Below are 8,590 nucleotides of genomic sequence, written 5' to 3' on the forward strand. Positions count from 1 at the left end.
GATGATTTATAGAGGTTCCTTCCAGCCCCTACAATTCTGTGATTCTGTTTTTCTTGAGCAAGCTGCAAGTTGAAGATATCAGTGACAACCTTAAAGAGAGCCCTTTCTTCAAGGGCTGCTGTGAGACTGGGATAAGCCCTGAGGAGCTGGCATCCAGCTGTCTCACTGGGCCTGTTGCTCATGCTGCTTGTTGGCTGGGGGTGACGGTGGCACTTGTGGGACGCTGGCGGTGGGAGATGCGAGCAAGGAGTGCCAAGGCACATCTGCCACCTTGCTTTTGGCAGGAGCCATCTCCCAAATAAGAACAAGGAGTTTCTGCTTATTTGTTTACTTGCTGTGCAGTCTCTGCATTTTTCCCCTGTTCCTCGAGGCACATAAGCAGCGCACTGTGCACATGTGACAGAGCAGCCCACAAACTCCCTTTGTGACTTCTTTCTTTCACGGAGGAGAAATGCATTCAGGAAAAGCAGGGCCCTGACGACAAGAATCAAGCGTTTCTAAATATGGACATCCCTTTTTGGACTAAAAAGTCTTTTTTGTACCACGCATATTTCCCCTGTTAATCATTTCCTTTTGTTCCTCGCAAACTTTGGTCCTCCGATGTTATGGAAGGAATTACAGCTGCTGTGTTTGTAAACTTTCCTTTACGTTCTGGTAGCTGGTTTGTATCTTTGTGGATCTGCTGAGTTGTTTCTTTTGCATTGTGATCAGAAAGGTCAGCACTCTGGTTACTCACCCTTTTCTTTTTTTTTTTTTAAAAAAAGAAGCAGTCATATTTAGCCTCAGCCTGTCTTGAAATATTGGGGCTTTTACAGGCCAGTGATTTTCTCATGGTCCCATTCACCGCTTTTGTGTTGGACTAATTGCCTTGATAAAGGCGGAGCTGGGGATGGTGAAGTGCTTCTCCTCCAAGGTGAAATGTGAGAGGGAAGGGGGAAATATTCAGATGTTCACTAGCAGCTGGGTAAGCTGAATGCATCAGAAATCAGCCAGAGCTCAGACAAAGTAGGGGATTAGGAGTCTGGGGTGGGAGGAAGGCTGGACATCTGGAAGCCTGCTGTGCTGGGGGCGGCTCGGCTGGCCACTGGGCACAGCTATTGTTGGGCTGCTCTGAAACCAGTTACTTGTGCTGTGTGTACAGCAACCCCTCCCCACCAGAGTTCCCTGCATTTAATGAGAAAGCCATGACCGACACAATCGACGTGCTGGAAGCTCACCCTCAGGAAGCAGCAGGGCTGTGCTTGGCTCTGCTGGCCCTGCTTGTGCTGAGCGCTGCCGCCGGCCCTGGGCAGAAGCAGCGGCACCAGCACCAGCTGGCACCTCGTGTGGGCTTCCATTCACAGCATCAAGTGCCCCACGTTGGGGGGGCCATGTTCAAGCCTAACTCCTGGCTCTGCCCAGAGCAGGGGACGGGGGCAGGTTGGAGGTTGTCTTTCTTTTATTTGGTGATGAAATGGGAATTTAAAAAATGGTTTTGAAAGCAAAATATTGGAAAAGGAATTCATGTGAACAGAAATAGCCAAATAGCGGCTCGACTATTTTGCTTTTGCTTTGCTTGTTTGTTTACCTCGTTTTGTTGTTTTTTTTCCTTCCAAAAGTCATCTCTGTTCATGCATCTTAGCCAGTTGTGAGAATGTTCCTCCATTCACCTCCTTCACCTCCGGCACTTTGCTTTGCCCCTGCTTTCATCCTGCCTGCACTTTGCAGTGAGCCATGGTGTGTGCAGGTGTGAGAGCACACAGCACCTTCACTCGGTGCCTGGCTCTGCCCTAGCTGCAGGGCACGGTGGAGCACTGGGGCCACAAACGGCTGTGCTGGGGATGCTCTTGTGGCTGGGATGCTGCCTTCCCCTTGTCTCAGCCTCAGAGGAGAGCCTAAAGCCTCCGAAAATAATAAGCTTATAAGGTAGTAAATCTCAGTAATGAGAAAAACAGAAGACTGCATCTGCTCAATATGATGGTGCTGCGTATGATCTGGTGAACAGCCGCCGGAATCAGCCACCCCTCATTGCAGGGGCTACTGCTGAAATGCTGCATTTCCTGGCAGGAGCAGCAGCTTTCACAGGGTGCTCCATAGCAAATGGAGAAGATGGGGAGACGTGTTCTTCTCCATTGTATCTTCAGAGACTGCAAAATGAGACACAGGGGACAGCAGGCACGTGGGGAGGAGCGAGTTGCATGGGGCTGCGTTCTTGTCCCAGGTCTGCTCTGCAGGGTCCCCGTGTGCCCAGGGCTGCTGGCTGCCCTTGGTTAAGTCAGGTCTGTGAAATGGAGAGAGGAGAGAAGAGTTGAGGGGAAGTGATCTGCATGTAGTGTGTAATGCTTTTATGAATTGGGTCTTTAATAATTTACATTGCCAGTTTAATACTTTGAATACAAATTATCTCACCCATATGCTGTGCTGACAAACATAAAAATGGAGTAATCAAAGCTGTAATAGCACACAGCAAAAAGACATAAAATGCCACTAGAAGGCTTAGGATAAATTATTGCATGCACACACTAGCTCTATGGCTCCCTGGTGCCAATGGATGCGTTGCAATTTTTTCCTCAGACTTTGCATTCAGGCGCAAGGACTGGTGCAGTACCAGGTGTGCCACGTGCAGTTCTGTTAGCTGGGCAGCGCTGAACAAAGAGGAGGAGAGGGAATGGTTCAGACCTTGATAAACACTGCAATTTAAATTCTGCTCTGGCATTCCACGGGCTGAGAAGGAAATATAGTCCCGATATTTGCAGGGAGCCCCTTCCTCCTCCAGCAGGGTTGTTTGCATGTATGATAAGCAGCAGTGTTGGCTTGCCATCTTCAGGCGACTGTCTTGAATTGCGCAGCATCCCGAGCAGCCCTGAACATCCCGGGCAGCCCAGGACCCGCTGCACCCATGCCAAGTGCCTGGCCACGGCTCCTGCCTGCATCCTGGCTGGGGATGGGCTGTGAGTGCTGCGTCCCACCGGGTTCCCAGAGGGCTGGCTGCAGCCTGGCACCAGGAGAGCCCGGGCAATGGGCAGCATTATGCTGGGGGAGCTGTGAGTTTTGTACTGTTCCCCTCCTGTCTTCACTCCTGCCTCTAACGCTGAGCTCTGTGGGGCTGGAGGAGGGGAAAGAGGCCAGGCTGCCTCTGGGCTGAGGTTAGGGCTGACAGAAGGCTTCCTGGATGCTGCCAGCAGCACCACGCCATGGTTTCAGCTGTGTAGCATCCTTTTGGTGAGCACCTGCTGGCATAAGGGCACAGAGCCGTGCAGCAGGATGAGCAGGAGTGCAGAGAGCTGTGCTTATGGGGATGAGCCGCATTTGTGGATGGCAGTAGATTGTGTGCCTTGGCTTGTGGCAAAGGCTCTGCTCTTACATACTGGTCTGTTTGCTGGTGCCACATCACAGAGATGTCACCGTGCGGGCTAATCTTATGTAGAATGAGCTGTTTAAGTCTCACATTTGCATACGCTGAATTTCTCAGCTATCAGGGTTACTCCATGCAGTAATCCATCCTGCGCTTCTAATGCGATCAGTGAGAAATGAGGCTTCTTCCCAAATAAATCACCATCAGCTGTGCTCTGGCTGTGCCCCAGCCTTTCCTGCAGGCAAAGGACCCAACCCCGCGTAGTGAGGGCTCACGCTGCCCATGAGTGGATGCACATCCACTTCCCTAACGTGGGGCCTGCCTCGGGCTATCTGTGCTGCGAGTGCTGGTGGCAGAGCGCATCCACATCCCTCACGTGGGTGCAGGGCTGTGTGTGCCAGGTGTGCTGGCGGTGGGGTGCAGGGTTGGGGGTACCCAGCTCTTCCCCTGGAGATGTGTGGGCAGTGGGAGGTGCAGGTGTCATCCAGCTCTCTGGAAGAGCTCATCCCATCAACAGATCGTCTGGAGAACGTGGCCTTGCCCGATCCTTCAGCTCTGCACATAGATCGGCTGGATCAGGGCCATGATGAAGAAATATCACCGTATTCATCCAAGAGAGGAGTTTTCTGCATAAAAGCTTTGATATGACTCATAGAGCATAACATCTATTTCTGCACGCAAGGTAAATATTTCCCACTCTGAATGTCAAAGCAGTGCAGTTTCATGTGACACCATCCACTTGTTTAAGTCTGGGGATGACAGTAATGCCTGCCCGTCCCTCCCCAGATTCCCCAACTCTTACCTCCCATGCCCTGTCGCCACACAGCTGGCCTACCATCAGTGACTGCCCCAAGTTTTTCTTTGCAGAGGAAGAAACACAAAGCACCTGGATGCAGCCCTGCCAGGGAAGGCAGGGAGGAAATACGTAACGTTTAACCCAGATGGATGATGATTTCACAGTGATCTGCCTGCCATGGCTGCAGGACCTGTTGTTGTGCCCTACAGAGACTACTGGTGGCCGGAGGTCCCAAGCGAGGAGCCAGGGAGCTTTGCTTTATTACAACTTAGCAGAGTCCTGTCCACTTTTGCTGTTCTGGAGAGGCTGAGGCGGTTTGCTCCCTTAGGAGAGGCAGAACCAAGCACAGCCCAATGATGCCCACAGTGTTGCCAGGGTTGCCAGCCAAGTCTCCCACCATAGCATGGGTTCTGCAGCCTGGTTTGGCTGTACATGCTGTCTCTTTTGCTGTCTGCATCTCTTTTTTTTTTTTTTTTTTGTTTCCCTTCTTTAAAGGACTCTGCATCTGAGGCTGCTGCACTGTGATGGCAGCATTATTGTTTGCAATGATTTCTATTTCCATAGCTCCAGAACAGACCAGAGCCCTGCTGGGCTGAGTGCTGCACGCACCATGACAAAGAGACAGTCCCGGTGCCAAACAACTTGCAGTCTTCTCCTTAATGTAAGGAATGTGAAATTAAGATCACTATAGCAACACCCTGCTCACACTGCATATATAGAAACGCCTTGTCAGTCTTTATATATATACAAATGCAAGACATACACAAACTCTAAATATCCCTGGCAACTTTCTCCTGCTGTGGAGGTGATGTCTGGGTTACAGCCCTCTGCCCTGCTCCCTAGGAGCTGCACCCCCACGTGGGATCTGCTTCCTGCACAGGTGCCAGGAGCTGCCCCCCCCATGCAGCGTGACATGGGGCAGTGCTGCCCACCAGAGTTTTGTTTTTGGTGTGCCAAATATGTAAGACTTCACAGCTAGATTTGAAGCTCCAAGTTTTCTTCCTTCAGGCAGAGTTTCAGGGGTGTGGAGTGAACCTGAGACATGCAAGTCTCTCCCTTTTCTCCTCTTCCCATCTCCCTTTTCTAAAGCCCTGTTAAATGAAATTTCACACCTGCTATGAAGCCCGGCTCTGGATTCTGTGTAGCTGCATAAAGCTGAGGCCAGGGTGCCTGTGGCAGAGCAGAGCAGCAGGATGCAGACACCGGCAGCTCAGAGCCTCCTTGCTTCTCTGTAAAGCCACAGGAATTCAAGCGTGACTTTCATCTTGCTGTAAAGGTAAGTGCAGCTACTGATCAAGGTGAGCTTTTCCACTGAAAGAAACCCAAAGGAGGCAGCCGTCCCAGGTGGGAGACGTGTGGGATGCCCACGAGGAGCAGGAGATGAGTCCCCAGCAGTGTTGGGGCTGGGGGCTTCTCTGGGCAAGGCCTGGCTGCGGTGGGCAGGAGCACTGCTGGTGGGTTTAATGCTGACCTGCAGAGCTGCAGAAACACTGCTGGGCTTTGCATGGAGCTGGTGTGGTGTGGGAGGTTTCCTGATGGAGATTCCATGAGGAGGGCACTGGGAGCACCGGGGTCCGGGAGGTCACTGACCAAAACGTGGCCAGCGGAGAAATGGAAAAGGCGCTCGGCCGCCTCTGGCTGTGCCGGCAGTCCTGCAGGGCTCTGGCTGTGCTGGGGCCTCTGGTGACGCACTCTGTTTCTCCTGACCTCTGCATTTCCATCAGCTGTTTTAGCGAGTCTGGCACCAGGAATGCAATCAGGGCCCTGCACTCCTATTTATGCTTTCACCCAGCAATTTGCAGCAGGCTGTAGAGCACTCTGCTCGTAATTGACAGCAGAAAGCAATACACTTCATAAGAGGAAACGTCTCCACCAGTGGCTGGATCCGTGCAGGCTATTTCCTATAATGAGGATGAAGAAAAGAGGCTTTTGCGAGCAGCTGCAGGTAGCAGAGCCCCTTGCTGTGTGTGCAGTGGTGCTGCTTGTTGTGCAATTAAGAGCCAGCCGAATAGAGCCCCCCCAGCATACCAATGGCCACGGTGAGAAGCTTGGAGCTGGGTGCCTGTGGTGCTGCAGTGTCCCTGCTCCTGCCACCTCTGCAGCAAGGGAGTGTGCGGGGCAAGGCTCCCTTTGGGCCTCCTTGCTTCAGTCATTTGTTTCTCCCCTCACAGAAATGAGCGTGGCAATTTCAGCCTTGGCTTTGTACCAGTGGAAGAGGGAGGATGTTGTCGGGAGTGATGGTACATCAGGTGAGCAGGCACAGGGAGCCTGGATGGCCCCACTGCTCTGTGGGGCTGGGGAAGGTGCTGGGGCTGCAGCTTTGTGCTGCACGAGGCAGTGGGGCAGGAGAAATGCCTGCAGCTGGGGGGTACCCAAGGTTTCCCTGTCCTGTCTCCCCGTGAAGCCTCTTTTATTGCCCCTTGGCAACATGAGACATGGGCCCATGTCTCTTTTATTGGGGTTGAAGCACAGCCAGGGTACAAGATTAAGTCTCTGTTCTGAATGCAGCTGGAGGAAAACCAGGTGAGACCTTGGTGTGCCCAACAGTTGCCCCTCCAGCTCCCCCTGAACAGGACAGGATACCAGGCTAAGGTAGGAAGCCTTAGAAGGAAGAAATGGCAGAGGAGCCGGGGAGGAGGGGGCTGACAGTCATGGGGCAAGCCACCCTGCAGCATCCCTGTGGGCACCAGAGCCGGGGCTGTGCGAGCAGCAGCATCCCTGCTGCAAAAGGGACAGGAAAGTGAGCGATGGAAAGGAGCTGCCAGAAATCTCAATGGAAACAATATCAAGTGCTCTCTCTATTAAATTCTTCATTTTTAATATTTTCCTCTTGTTGCTCAGGAAGTCTCAGTGCCATGAGCAAGCCCTGTCCACAGCCAGCCCCATGCAGCCACTTGTCCAGGTGCTGCATTTGGGCTCAGATGTGAGGAGGATGCCTGCTCTTCCTGCGCTCCTGCTAAAGGCAGATCCTGACAACAAGCAGGGCTGCTGTGCCACTCTCCAGGGACAGGCTGCCATGGGCAGGCTTTCCTTTTTCTTTGTTTATTGTCCTCTGAGGAGCACTGAGCACCTTAAACGACTTGTCTGCTGTAGGGCAAATGTAGAAGGAACAATTTTCTTGCTCAGAAACTAAAGCTCTGGGCCACTCCACACCCAGATGATGAGCGATGAGATGAGCGGGAGAGGTGCTCCCATTTGAGATTTTGGGTGGGATACAACAACACCGTTCACAAAGCCATTGCATTCCAGTGCTAGAGGAGCACAGCTGGACTTGCTGAAGGCAGCGGGGTGCTCACAGCATGCCCCCATTCAGGCTGTGACCCTGCAATCAGAACAAGGTTTGGGTCACCGAAACACTGCATGCTCTTTACGTGTGTCAGAAGCACTGGGGTTATTTGCCAGTGGAGCCACACAAACTGTGTGCATAACAGCCTTTTCCTTTATGGTTTGATGCATGCACTTTGCAGAGCGCCCTGATGGCAGGTTATGAGCTCCTGCCTAGAGAAGCTGTGGGGCTCCATCCCTAGAGGTGCCCAAGGCCAGGCCCCTCTGCAGCTGTCCCTCCTAAAAACCATTTCTGGAGTCAAAAGGTGACGAGCTGCACAGAGCCAGCTAAGGGATGTGGGTGCGTCCTGCCACTGAGCTCAGCCAAAAGGACGGGCAAAATTGGCCCTAACTACACCAAGCAGCACAGTGTATTTGTGGAGAGCAGCCATTATCTTCGTGTATTTGACAAAAGTGAATGGTCTCTTTTACACTGACAAAAATCAGTGCAGCAGTCAGCCCATCTCTGTACAGGGGAAAGAATCCTTCATTTATAAGCGATTCATTAAGTAGCATTACAGCTGTCTCTGAAGACAAAATAATCTTTTTAAAGAGGACTCACGGTACCGAGAAGGAAGATTAATGCCTCAGCTATCTTTCAATTATGCAAGCTTTCATTTGTTGCCATACACCTGGTTAACTCTTCCTGAGCTGAGCACAGCGGGGAAGGTGGAGAGGAAGGCAGCCCTGTGTGCACCAGGTGTGTTCTGCTCCATCTTCCTCTCGGTGTGTGTGTGTGCCACGTGTGCTTTGGGAACCACGGAGTTCTGCTTGCTGATCCTCATTTGATCTCCTTCTCCTGTGATCACATTCGCAGTTCTTGCACAATCAAATGAGCCTGAATATTTTTATTTCGGCACGATTTATGTCAGAGGTTCTGGCAAAGCGTAATTAGGAAGGTCTTATTGATCCATCCACCTTCCTTTCTTTCCTTGCCACTGGTTCCTGGCGCACCAGCTTCATCTTAATTGAAACTGTGAAGAGTCCATTTAGCAGGAAGGTAGGAGGAAACAGCCCGAGAGCGATCCATCTCAATTGCTCCACCAATGAAAACAGTTGCTCACTCCATCTATCATAATTTCTGCTGAGTGTCACAGGAGATGTGTTGCTGTAACGGTGCAGATGCGCCCAGCAGA

This window comes from Tetrao urogallus, assembly GCF_951394365.1.
Source record: "Tetrao urogallus genome assembly, chromosome: 13".
Lineage (NCBI taxonomy): Eukaryota > Metazoa > Chordata > Aves > Galliformes > Phasianidae > Tetrao > Tetrao urogallus.